The sequence below is a fragment of the Solanum dulcamara genome, chromosome 7 (genome assembly GCF_947179165.1).
Source record: "Solanum dulcamara chromosome 7, daSolDulc1.2, whole genome shotgun sequence".
NCBI lineage: Eukaryota > Viridiplantae > Streptophyta > Magnoliopsida > Solanales > Solanaceae > Solanum > Solanum dulcamara.
In genome coordinates, this window is record NC_077243.1 from 52,897,373 (window position 1) to 52,912,230 (window position 14,858).

A 14,858-nucleotide genomic window follows, 5' to 3' on the forward strand; every position below is an offset into this window, starting at 1 on the left:
GTGATAAAGGACCTCTAGCACTAAGTTGAGTTCATAACTTTTCTATCGGCTAAGTTTTTTACACGAATTCATGTAATGATCAGCCTCAAATGACGATATCTCTCAGAATATGAAGTTTTAGGTCATTTATGACCTACCAAATTAAAGGTCTATGAGTCTTCCACTCATCAATTCAACTTATGAGTAAAAGGTTATCTATATTTTACTAGAGGATTGTAAGACCCCGAAAGTCGGAAAGTTGAAAGCAAGAAGAAATTCTCAAAATTCGAACTGACTTCATCTTTACAAGTCGCTCTATGACTCGTATGAGTGAGTTGTAGAGTGAGCCTCACAATTTTTTTCAGTACCCTACGCAAAAGAGATTCTACGACTCAACAAGTCAAGTCGTAAGAATGACTTATTCCAAAACTTCAAAAACCCATGTTTCAGAGTTCCTCAGGATCTTCAACTTGATAGGATGAATCGTAGAAACTTCGACGATTTGTAGAAGTGAGTCGTAACCAAAGTTCAGAGACTCTAGAACTGGCAGGTTTTGGAAACCTGCATGACGAATCTAAACGACAACTCGTAATCATGAAGACGAGTCATAGAAATGACTCGTATGCAAATTTCAGAGACTCAAATTCAGGCCCTTTTCTTAGACATGCAAGACGAGTCATCTTGACGACTCATCATCTTTTCTATGACTCGTTGAGTCATCTCGTAGGTCCAAAATTCTATCTATAATAAATGATAGTTATGTCATTTTCCAAGTTCGGTTCAATGAATCTAGACACAATTATGATTAAGTTTAAGCCTATATCTACCCAATCCTTTGAAATTCCCTCATTCTAAATTATTCTTCTAAAATTCTCTAAGGCAAGAACTCAATTATCTCAAGGTTCCTCTCCAAGCGTCAAGCTAGGGTTTTGGATCTCACCAAGATTTCTTGTTCAATTCTAGGTGGATTCAATTAAGGTATGTGGGGATTGATCCATGATTTCCATTCACCCATGGATTCCCAAAGTTTTCTCAAAATCTTATTCAATTTTCAATAGTTATGAACCCTAGTTTTGATGAATTGCACTGAGCTATTTCAATTTCGTTTTAAATTTTATCAATGGTTATTCCAATCACGTTTCTACATGAATTGCATGATTTTAAGTTGAATTATGAATTCCCATGCATAGAACTATTTTTGAGTTATGATTATGAAGTTAAAGATGATTTTCATGAGTTGATTATGAGTTTAATGATTTTCAAGGAAAGTTCTATGATTTAAAGTTGAGATTATGATTTTGATGATGAAGTTATGATGATGATCAAGCTATGATCAAGATAGTTATTATGGTGTGACAAATATAATTTTGACACAATCATGTCTAAAGATGGTGATAAGGACAATTCTCACCAAAGTTATGGATTCCTATGAATCACTAAAGTTAATGATCTATTCCTAATATGCTTTTAAAGATGGATTGATAGGTAGTTACTATCTTTCCCTATTATGTTATGATCATGTTTTAATGAATTTCGTTGGGATATTAACTAAGCACTGATAGGACCTCTAGGTGAGGTTCGGTCTGGTAACGCAGTTAGTTACCCAAGAGAATCTTAGTAGCAACCTAAAGTCCCAAACTACGTTACCCGCATAGGATTGAGTTCATGGACTATTTAGTGGATCCACATATAGCATAGTTGAGTTGAGTAGCATGATGTAGTATACCCTAGCAAGGTAGACTCCCTCTTTCTCGATGAAGGTTTAATTTGATTCCATGTTATAGCAAGCATGGTCTTAAGATATCAGTGAATGGTCCTATCCCATACAAATTGAAGGTTAAGCTATGAGTTTTACGATAAAATTTTATGATATGCATTGACCAAGAGTTTTTATATGTTTTCAAATGCTTTTAAACTTTGCTCATGTTCGTTATGTTGGTCATACATTTTATGTCATATTGATCATGTCCTATTACTTGTTCATGCATATCTCACATACTTAGTACCTTCTACGTACTAAAGAATATTTTGCCTACATTATCTCATAATGTAGGAGCGGACGTCGATCATCTGATACTTGACTAGAGTTCTTTAGATATCAAAAAGTTGGTGAGTCCTTATTCCATCGAGGACATAGCTTTCTTTCCACATTATTTTATTGACGTTCTTCTATTGTTTCGGGTAAGCTAGGAGCTTGTCCTAATCCTTCATCAAATATTAGACTAGAGGCATGTTTAGATGCTATGTGATGTAGTCCGGTTGGACATCTATTGAGTTTCTATTCCTTAGACCCATTCCTTTGAGTTGTTACTTCCGCTGATTTTTGCTATGTTTCTTTACATTATGAATACAATGTATGCTAAGATGGCTTATTTGGGATCCCTCATAGTACCGATCACTGTGTCACGGCTTGGCCCTAGTTCGGGTCATGACAAGGATAGTCAAATTGGTCATGTGCTTTGCATGCTAAAAGCATGAACGCGCCTTGTTAGGCCATTTTTTTTAGTAGTCACGATATTAAGTTAATCTATTTATGTAATGAACCTCTATTTCATTTTTGCCTTTGTTCCTTCTTTACATTGTTTAGAGAATTCCTGTAGCGATCTCAAGTTAGTTATGACTTGCTGACACTAACTATTTGATTGTCTGGTCGTTCGATTGGGTTTTAGGCCCGTTTCCCTATTTTGGAGCTTTTGAAGCTTGAAAAGTTGACTTCGATCCTAATATCAGGTAAAATAACTCATAATAGAATTATGACAGTACCATCATCTCTGGAGTGACCAAATTAGGTTAGTAGCACAATCGACATAAGTATCGAGTCAATCAGTGAGAGTTTGGAGCCATTTGGCATTTTACCCTTTGAAATTTGACCTAAGGTTGACTTTGGTCAAAATTCTTAGAAAACGTGTTTGGATGTAAAATTATTTCAGTGAGGCTAGTTCTAAAATGTCAAGTTTTGTCTAGAATAACCTTTCATTCACTTGTCGAGTCTTCCGGTCTAATCCCAATGCCCATTGTAGAATTTGGCTCAGAATGGAACTTGGGTATGGGTCCGACTTTTCAATAAAATGACTTCGTATGAAAATTTTAAATGCGCCATTGAGTCCATAATGTTGAATTTGGTGAGGTACTATATCTTGTTTACATGCATGAGATTCTGACCAAATTTCGACCACCCCGTCGGAAAGTTTAGACTTGGCCAAAATTCTTTGTTGCAGCAATTGCTGGTGTAGGTTGCTTTCTTGATCGCATTTGCGATGGAGCCTCCGTGATCACGAAAGTCACTGAGCACAGGCATTGCAATTGCGAGGCCTTTGGCGCGATCACAATGAGGCATTGATTGGGTTTGATCTTATTTGTCTTTGCGATCGTGAGATCTGATTCTATCGATCGCGATGGTGTTTTTGAGAGACGGTCGCGATAGCAACATATGTCCCCATGATTTCAATGAGCAATTGTGTTTGGTCTTTATTTAAAGGGATAGACACAATCAACACTTGGTCCCAAGGTTTGAAAAACCATATCTTGATCTCTAGAGGTCCATTTTAAGCGATTCAAAGCTAGGATTGAGGATAATTATTTGGAGAATGTGTGGGTATCTTTGGAAAGTGTTGCGGAGGATTTTCAGAGGTAAATTTCTTGAAATATCTTATGTCCCATGTCTTTAATGGTGTTTTTTGTGATTTTGTTGCATGATCATATTTGGGGCTATTCTGAGCCTCGAATTGTGTTCCATTTTGGAACACAAGTTTAGGGTGGTATTAAGGACATTTTCATAGAGTCAATTCTGGAAGTACCGGAGCAAGTCACACATTCTCATTTTTGACTTTGAAATTGGTCTGTCTATGATTTTAATAATTTTAATGTCAAAACGACTGTATTAATATTGTGTACCTATATTTGATAGTGGGAAAGTGTTTAGAGGCCATTCAGAAAAGGAAAGGTATAGTTTAATGATTTTGGAGTGTGCGTGATTAACCTATAGGTAGGCTACGATTTTTCCCTCGTTAGATTAAGCTTGAAATATGATTGGTTGTTTAGTAGTTGGAATTCGGGTTGGGTAGTTATTGAATCATGCCTAGATATTTAGAAACTATGATTTAGGCCTTCTTGATCATCCATGCCTTGTGATGTATTTGTATACTTGTTTTATTATCTATTTGGAGCATATTTTACCTTAGCCTAGGTTTGACTAGTGCTTGCTTTAGAAATGTATGATTCTGACCCTATAGGCCTTAGATTTGCCCCGACCTCATTTTGGCTGGTATAGATCCTTGTAAATTGGTGTAGCAGACTTGATATGATATTCTGAGCCTTAGCTAGGTGGTATGCTTACTCTGATGATATTAAATCATTACCTCCCGATTCTAAGGCTTAACGGGTTAGGCGGTGACACAAATTTCCATTTTACAATTCAAGATTGGTTTGGAGTTCAGCTTAGATGGTTTAATTGATTGAGTAGGTGTGGATGGCGATCTACGGATATTGGTAACTATTGACCTTTGGGAGTACTTACAGAAGCTATATTTGATTCTATTGTTGGGCATCAAGATTTAAGCTCTGGCCTCGACCACTAGACACTTTCAATAAGCATCCAGTTAGAGGTCCAACCTGAATTAATCGGATGATGATAAAGATCATCCAGTTAGAGGTACGACCTCAATTACTTGATACTTGATAACTTACTTGGACACTTCTGGTGAGCTTCCTATTAGAGGTCTGACCTCCGTACTGTCAGATTCTACTAGATTGGGTTGAGGTTCTGGTTCTATATTCTCCGGTCTTGGGTTCTCAATTTCAAGTTCTCTGTTTTAATAGCTATTATGTGTACTCGTAGCGCTTATAGAGGTCCGATCAGATTTTTATTTAAACTTGCACATGAGTGTACCTTCAGGACTTACGGGGGTCTAGTCTATAAGGATCATCCAAAATTACGTCAGGGCATCTAAGGAAAGTTTTAATCACCCTAAATTAAGGCTAACATGCTCCAGGTAAGTATAAATAGGGATTCAACAGCACATGAAGCATAGGTAAACAATAATAAGGGATACATGCTCTCAACTACCCGAAATTCCTAAAGAAGGCCTAAAACATGATATCTAATCATCTCTCATTTATACAATACCTACCTAACCAAAATTCCATCAATTTCAATAAGTATTTACACATTCTAGCTCAATCTAAGGAACGAGAAGCCATAGCTTTCATGTAGGCTGAACACTCGTGCTCCAACTCACAATGCCTTGCTTTCCCTTTCCATACGGCCTCTGATTGCTGCCACACTATCAAAAATGGATTCAAAATATCAATATGGTCATCTTGACACTTAAATCACAAGAAACAGTGAGGGGCTAATTTTATGGTCAAAAATGAGAATGTGGAATCCGCAGTGATAATTTTAGAATTGACTCCGTGAAGAGGTACTATATACTACCCAAACTCTTTTTCCAAAATGGAACACAATTCAGGGCTTGAATATGCTGATAATCAAACATGTAAGAAAATTCTGAAGAAAGCTCAAAAACACCTAAGGCAGTTGGTTTACAAGCAAATTTACCTTAAACAAAGGTCCTAATTTATTTTATGAATTTGGACCATAATTTGGCCTTTGAATCACCCAAATCCACCTTAAATCGAGTGAGAAATGAGAGTTTGAAGTTTGGGACAAAATCTCAAATTTGAAGTTTAAAATAACTCCAGTCGTCATAAAAGAAACATCGAAGTTCGCTTGAGCGACCCCCACCAAGAAGAGGGCATCACTTTCACGGTCGCTTTATAGTCCCCCGTCCATGGTATCCTGGTCGCTTTAGGGAATCACTTGTCACTTTTGCGACAAGGCGTCGCTTTAGCGATGACACTAGATACAACTGGTGCGAATGAGCTTAGCATGCCTATGTCTCTGACGGGGTGCTCAAGATTCGTTCGGAATCCCATACGTGCAAACGAGATATGTTACCCCACCAAATTTGATATTCTAGACTCAATGGTGCATTCAAAATTCCCATATGAGGTCATTTTTATGAAAAATGGGTCCCATACAAAAGTTTCATTTAAAGCCAAAATCCATAACGAGCCTCAGGATTAGATTGAAAGCCTCGAGAAGCGAACAAAGGTTCATTTTAGACCAAAATTGACATTCCAAAATTAAACACACTGAAGGATTTTCTTCTTAGCGCATTTTCCAAGAATGCTCACCAAAGTCAACCTTAAGCCAAATTTCAAAGGCTAAAGCGCTAAGTGACCCCAAACTTGTATCGATTGACTCGATACTTGTGTTGACCATACTACTAGCCTAATTTGGACATTCCGGAGCTGATGGAACTATTAGAATTCTGTAATGAGGTAATTTACCTGATGTATGACAAAAATCATTTTTTTAAGTTATAAAATCTCCAAAATAGGGAAACGGGTCTAAAACCCAAATAAATGACTAGGCAACAAAACAATCTTTGCCAGCAAGTCATAAATGAATTGAGGTCGCTATAGGAACACTCTGAATGAAGAAAAAGAAGAATTAAGCAAAAATGAACTGGAGGATCATTACAACATCCACTACTTAAAAGGACTTTGATTCGCCAAAGTAAGAGTCAAGAAGTATCTGAAGGCTCAGATAATCTAGGGAACTGCTCTCGCATCTCATGTTCGATCTCTTAGGTAGCCTCGTCGATGGGATGGTGCCTCCAAAGGACCTTAACAATAGAAATGACTCTCGATCATAACTGCTTGACATCTTTGTCTAGAATGAGCATTAGCTCTTCCACAAAGGTCAAATGATCATCCAACTCAACTAAATCATACTGATCATATGAGACTTATATAGAACATACCGATATAGCATCGAAACATGAATGACTGAGTGGATAGATGATAGTGCTGGAGGTAGGGCTAACTCATAGGCAAACCCTCTGAATGACCTTAAAATCTCAAACAACCCTATATATCTGGGCTGAGCTTGCCCTACCTCCTAAATCTCATCATGCGTTTTATGGGCGATACTCGAAGAATAACCTATCACCAACTACAAACCTTAACAATCGATTGCTTATGATACGAATAACTTTGATGTGTACTCTGAGCGTCCTGAGCCTATCCAGAATCACTCTCACTTGATCCAAAGCCTCTTGAAGCAAGTATGTTCCATGTAGCCTAGGCTTCGTAGACTAAAACCAACTAACCAGAGAGAGACAATGCCTACCATATAAGGCCTCAAATGGGGCCATCTAAATTCTAGAGTTGTAGCTGTTGTTGTATGCAAACTCCGTCAAGGGAAAGTGGTGGTCCCACTGACCCTCAAACTCCAATATGCAGGCTCACAACATATCCTCCATAGCATGAATAGTATGCTTTGACTGGCCATCAGTTTGTAGGTGGAAGGGGGTACTGAGATCAACCTGGGTACCCAACTATCTAGGAAAAGGGCTTCAAAAGCTGGAAGTGAACTATGAACCCTATTCTGAAATGATAGATATAGGTACACGATGATGTTGAACCACCTCCCGATTGTAAATACGAGCCAACCTTTCGGAACTGAAGGATGTATTAATAGGAAGGAAGTATGCTGACTTGGTTAATCAATTCATGATGACCTAAATACTGTCAACACCTTGAAAATTCGAGGTAAACCCACAACAAAGTCTATGGTGATACACTTCCGCTTCTACTTCGAAATGGGTAATATTTGAAACTCACTACCAGCCCTCAAATGCTCGCCCTTCACCTGTTGGAAACATATGCAACATGGCATATAGTTTGAGATGTCCCTCCTCATACCGCTCCACTAGTAGTTCTGCCTCAAATCATGATACATCATAGACGATTATCAAACCGCAATACCCGATTTGAATCAATATAATCCTGGTCACCATCACCCTGTAATACCTGGTCTCTAAGCTCTAGCAATGACTCATCCTCAAACTTTTAGGCACAGATCAGATCAAGTAGAGAAGAATCAGCCCCCACAAAGGCTAATATCTGCCTGGAAATCGAAATGTCCAATCTAACAATCCTGTTTGCTAAGGACTGGAAGTCTAAAGCTAAGGGTTTATCCACAGTAGGAAAATAGGCTAGGATACCCATACTCCCTACCTTTCGGCTCAAGGCGTCAGCTACTACATTCGCCTTTCCTGGTTGGTAGAAAATAGAGAGATCATAGTCTGCCAAAAGCTTGATCCTATGTCACTGTCTAGAATTAAGATCCCTCTGACCCATGATGTATGGTAAGGTGTTATGATTTGTATCTATCTCATAATGGACCCCATACAAGTAGTGCCTCCATATCTTGAACGCGAAGACTACTGCTTCTAACACTATCTTAAGAATGGGGTACTTGTCGCTCGTATGTTCTCTACTACCTAGAGGCATATGTAATATCCCAGCCCTGCAGCATCAAAGCACATCCTTGACCAATATTGGATGCATCATAATACACTATAAAGCCCTCACCTTCAAATTGAGTGTTCAAGATAAGGGTAGTGGTAATAAATTCCTTGAGTATCCAAAAGCTCAATTCACACTCAAACCATACAAATGGACTTCTTGAGGGGTCAACTGGGTTAATGGGGTTATAGTGGTGGAAAACCCCCTAATAAAGCATCTATAGTAACCTGCTAATCCGATGAAGCTCTAAACTTTATGATAGATATGGGCCTAGCATAACCATGTATAGTATCAATCTTTACTGAATCTACCATGATGCTCTTCTTGGTCACAACGTGCCCATGAAATGTCACAGACTCCAACCAAAAGTTGCACTTTGAGAAGTTGGCCTAAAGCTGCAGATCTCTCAAAGTCTGGAGCACAATCCTCAGATGCTGTGCATGCTCCTCTCTATTCCACGAGTACACTAAAATGTCATCGATAAACATAATCATGAAATAATCAAGATAGGGCCTGAATACTTGGGTCATCAAATCCATAAAGGCGTCAAGGACATTAGTAAGCCTAAATGACATTACAAGAAACTTATAGTGGCCATATCGAGTCCGTAAGGCAGTCTTAGGGATGTCTACAACCCTAATCCTTAACTGATGGTAGCCAGATCTCATATCAATCTTAGAAATATGGCGGCACCCTGTAGCTGATCGAACAGGTCATTAATACAGGGCACAGGGTAATGGTTCTTCATCATATCCTTGTCCAACTACCTGTAATCGATGCAAATCTTCATAGTCCTATCCTTGTTTTTAATAGAAAAGATAGGATCACCCCACGAAGATACACTCATATGGATAAAACCCTTACCTAGGAGGTCCTCAAGCTGAATACTAAGCTCTTGGAGCTCTGCAGAAGCCATCTGGTAAGGTGGAACTGAGATAGGCTTAGTGCCCAACTCCAAGTCTATAACAAAATCAATATCTCTCTCTAGAGGTAGGCTAGGTAAGTTGGTAGGAAATACATCAATAAACTCTTGAACCACAGGATTAGAATCAATTGAGGGGGTCTCACTTGATACATTCTGGACATACGCTAAATAAGCTTGACACCTAGAGGAAACCAACTGCTGAGCTCTCATAGAAGATATAATCCTTATCGGTGTGCGGCTATAAACACTCTGCCATAAAAATGGAGAAATACTAGGCATGGCTAAGGTAATGGTCTTGGTATAGCAATCCAAAACCATATGTGAGGAGATAACTATTCAATGCCTAGAATAACAGCAAAATCCATCATATAAAGCAAAATAAGATCTTATTTTGTATTATGCCACTAAATAGTCACTACACATGATCTACAAAGTTGATTTACTATTAAAGAATCTACTACTGGGTCAAAACATGCAACGATACCACTAAAGGCTTAGAACTAATACCCCAAAAGGGAGCAAAATATATAGACACATATGGGTATGTAGAACCTAGATCAAATAAAACTGAAGCAGTCTACTGGCATATAAAATCGTACCTATTATAATATTGTCTGATACCTCAGCCTTTGCCCACACTGGAGCGACATCGAAGTGGCCCTATTGGCCTTCACCATGATTGTCTGTCCTACCACCCAACCTACCTCCTCGAGGACCTACCTAAATAATTAAGTAGTTTCCTCTACGGCCCTATGTCTTATCTCCGACTCCACGGTACTGACTTTGGTCTCCACCTCTATGAACTTGACTCTAGTCTCCACCTTTAGGTAGATATGGCACTGATGATATCGGTTTAGCTTAACTACGGTACTCTCTAAACTAGTGATCAAGTGAATCGTAGTTAGAATGCCTCAAAGATTATTGCCAGGTAATAACCTGACTGCGGTAGAATAGGAGAGATTTTGATCCCATCGAGCTCTAGCCCATACTAGAATCAACCTGATAGAGTTGGTTGCCATTTGAAGCTGGTAGAGCCATCTGAATAGGTTGGCTGGGCTGATTTTGCTGATTTATATCTTGTTGGAACCTCTGATAGGACCTGTCATAGTAATCCCTGCCCCTAGTTTGGGACCCATTGTAGCTACCCTCATGTTCAGACCTCTTATCGCTGCCCCTTTGGGCCTCACAACAAATGTGGTCCATGGTACGGGTGTGATCAACAAGTTCAAGAAATGAATGGCCCACTACAACCAAATATTCTATCTCTGACCACAAATGATACCTCAATCCATACACAAAGCATCGTATCCTCTCCTCCTCAATAGGTAGAATCATAGTATTATAATAGAAAAGTTTATGGAATCTAGCCTCGTACTCTTAGACCATCAAAGGGACATACTCTAGTCTCATAAAAGGATCCTGAAGTTGGTCCTTAACACTCCTACGGATAAGAGAGGCAACCCAACTAGTCTAGACTGCATATAGGAGAGCCACCACTGCTGGGATGGGCCCGAAAATTGGTGAACAATGAAATCAACTCCCTTGGACTACACAAGGCTTAAAGAATGAAGATTTTTGGAGAAAGAAGTCAAAAACTCCATAGCATCCTCCCTACTCGCTCCTAAAAATATCTAAGGTGACAATCTTTGGAAAAACCCACAACATTTTCTGGTTCTATAATGTCATAACATCCTATAGGGAAGATGGTTAGGGTGCTACAGGTGCTTGGGGCTGCTAAACCTTGGGAACTAGCGACACATGCTGATTCTATGGTGCTGGCATATTTGAAGATGGTGGTGGGGCCTGAGGTACAACCCCAATAGCTAAGAGTAATAGTGCAATGGCCGCCGTAGGGCTAGAGTCATGATTGGTGTGGTTGGAGATGTGCCAATTCTGGCCCCTTTGGCTGAGGAGTAACAGGGCACCCTAGTGCTCCTCTACATACTCTAAAGCCATATCTCCATCTGGGGCTGGTGCTACACCCCTACCTCTATGTCGGGGCCGACCTCTAGGCCTGCCTAAGGCTTTATCTACCAGTCCTGGTAGGTTATCACCGTCGTTAGTACCACATACACGAGCCATACCTGCGAAAGAATGAAGCAAATGAGATTTCATGAAACCAATAAGACACATAATGCATGAGGTTATATAACATAGAGAACTTTCCTAATGACATCCTATAGCCTCTCAAAGATGGGTTACGGAAATCTCCGTACTGACCCACAGGACTCTACTAGATGTTAGCTCTATACAAGTGAGACCGTTCAACCTGGAGCTCTGATACCAACTTGTCATGACCTAATTTCTAAGGTCACGATGGCACCTACTATAACCCACTAGTAGGTAAACCAACCTCCCGGAACAACTAGTATTGGATTTAATGGTAGAAACTAACAGAAATAAGCAATTCTAACATAACATCATAGATAAGCGGAAGACAAACCAAAATACATATATACTATTGATCCCTCCCTGAACCTGGAAGTCACTAGTATAAAGCTACTACAAAATAAAAGATAAGTGCAAGTCCCAAAATTAGACCATATACAAATAAAATAGCTGGCATGTCTCAAAATGTAAAAGATAGGCCATCCATGCTGAAGGAGACAGAAATAATCCCAAAATGTCAAGTGCTCACCCTCGTCTCTATTACAGACTTCTACAGGCTTGAAAGGTAAGTGTTGGTAGCTGGTGCTTGGACTTACATCACGCAATTGGATGTAGAGTATAGTATGAGTACTAACACAATTGGTACCCAATGGGCATCATAGGCCGACTGAGAAGGAAGGGTAAAAATAATATGAAAAAGAGGAATAAACCTAAATAGGAATTAAAAATTGAAACCTATGGTAAGAGAGTAAGTAATCATATGCAAATATGAATAGTATCAATTAGGGACGACTCCATCTAACTACAACCAACTTGGCCCCCACAAGCCCAATCAAGACACTCGAGCGTAATTTGAAAAAAAAACTAGACAAACCCTTATAAGACCATCGGGTACACAGAATAGCTAAGACTACAAGGACTAGGAACCAATGAATCTGAACCTCTGAGTATGCTTCCAAGGAAAGTCACAGCCCTAGCCTCGGTTCACTTTTCTCCCAAAAAAGACGTGAACAGCTGAGTCAACATGATAACTAAAGAATACACTCAATCCTAAACCACAAGTGACAGAAATATCAAGTTTGTACCTGGAATCCAAATGTTCGTCAGAATTACCAGTACGATCGTGGACGAAACTCAAAGCCGGAGACTTTCCATGAGAAATAAGTCGATCGAGGACGGGCCTCAACCTGAATAATCTCTGATGGGATCCCCGAATTGAAGGTCGGAACTCGAATCAGGATACTCATAGAAAATATAATTGAGGAAGCCGAAGTTTCTCATTTAAAGTTGTATTCTAATAGCCACTACGGATCACCCTTCACAACAAAATAAGCCAACATAACCATCTAAGCTTCATCCTAAACTTATCTTGAGACAAAAAAACGTCTAATATCACCAGCGTCTGTCATAAGCCATGAGACTTGGGAAATTATGGACAAGAATTTTTCAAAAGCAAATTTACTGCCTAGCTAGGGTCGAACAATCAAACCCTGCTCTATTACACCAGTCTACAGGGATCTATGCCATCCAAAGCGATGTCGGACCATCTAAGGTAAGTTTTAATCACCCTAAATTAAGTTCAACATGCTCCAGGTAGCTATAAACAGGAAATCAACAACACAAAAAGCATAGGTAAACAACAATAAGGGATACATGCTCTCAACTACCCAAAAATATCAAAGAAGGCCTAAAATATTATTTCTAATCATCTATTATATATATAATAGCTACCCAACCCGAATTTCATCAATTACAATAAGTATTTACACATTCTCACTCAATCTAAGGAATGGGAAGCCGTAGCCTACCTGTAGGCCAAACACGCGTGCTCCAACTCACAATGCCACGACTCTCTTTTCGTATGGCCTTTGACTGCTGCCACACTGTCAAAAATGTATTCATGACGTCAATATAGTGTCTTGACTTTCCAGAACTAACCACACTGACTGAATTTTCAACTGATCGTGCTTTCTAAGAATGTTGGCCAAAGTCAATCTTAGGCCAAATTTCAAAGGCTAAAGTGGCAAATAGCCTCAAACTCGTATTGATTACCTCGATACTCATGCCGACCATGTTACCATTCTAATTATACCATTTTGGAGCTGATTGAACAATCAGAATTCTATTCTGAGGTCATTTACCTGATGTTATGATCGAAGTCAACTTTTCAAGTTATAAAAGCTCCAAAACAGAGAAACGAGCCTAACACCCAAATGAATAACTAGACGATCAAACAGTCAGTGCCTGCAAGTCATAAATTAATTGGGGTCACTATCGAAACTCTCTAAAGGGAGAAAAGGAGACATTAAGGAAGAAATAACCTGAAGCGTCCTTACATTTCTTGTGAAGTATATTCTCAATTATATTTTCAAATAATATATATTAGACTATTAATATTTTAATGAGTCAAGATTTAGAATTTAGGTCCAGCCTAAGGATTTGACTTATAGCTACAAAAGAAAATGTGTTGTTGCTGTGATATAAATAAAATATGTAGCAATTTTATATTGCAGCCACAATGTATTTTATTGTGGCGAAAGATTTAATTTGTTTGATATGAAAATTCAAACTTTGTGGCTATATTACATTTTGGATTCGTGAAAATAATGCTTGTATTTAGCTACGAGATTGAAAATATATAGCTATGAATTGAAAATTTTGCTACAAACATTTTTGTACATGGCTAAAGAACTATTCTTTTTGCCACAAATACATAAATGATAGTTTTCTTTTAATTTGCTTTTATGGAAAGCAAAAATCTATATCCATATTTTAGGTAATTATATATATGCTTAAGCACAAAAATAAAAATTCATTGTTGTAAATTGAAGAATATAATAAGCATTATTAATCACAACATTTTCTATAATGTACCTAAATTAAAATAAATTAAATTTCAAAATAGATTTCAAGTTACACATAATTACATTTGGAACATTCATAATATATAATTCTTCTATGATAGCAATTACAATATCTTTCTTACGACTCTATGTTGTATAGTTTTCTACCATTTTCACGTCATTGTCTCCAAGACGCTCTAATATTTCCACAAATTCGCCTACAAATTTTTGATAAAGTAAATTAATACCAAAGAGCAAAAATAATTGTATCATTTATATAAAAAGAATTAAGAGTTACATACAATTGTATATTTTACCTAAAATGAATTTACTAAAATATCCATTAACATTCTTATATGTTCAATTTTTACAAGATAATGTAACTCAATAAAGTTAAAAAGGATTGCAAGCTCCAAACAATTCAATATTTTACATGAAAAGCTTCTTTAACAAAGGTTTGTATATTTAAGGAAATTAATATGTACAATAATAAACATTTGATTTTAGTGGCTTGTAAGATAAAAAGATATTAACTTCCCAAAACATCTAGAAAGCAAAAGTTCAACTTACGTTGTTATCTACTTCACTCTCAATTTAAAATGGAACCAATCTTGCTCACCTTAAAT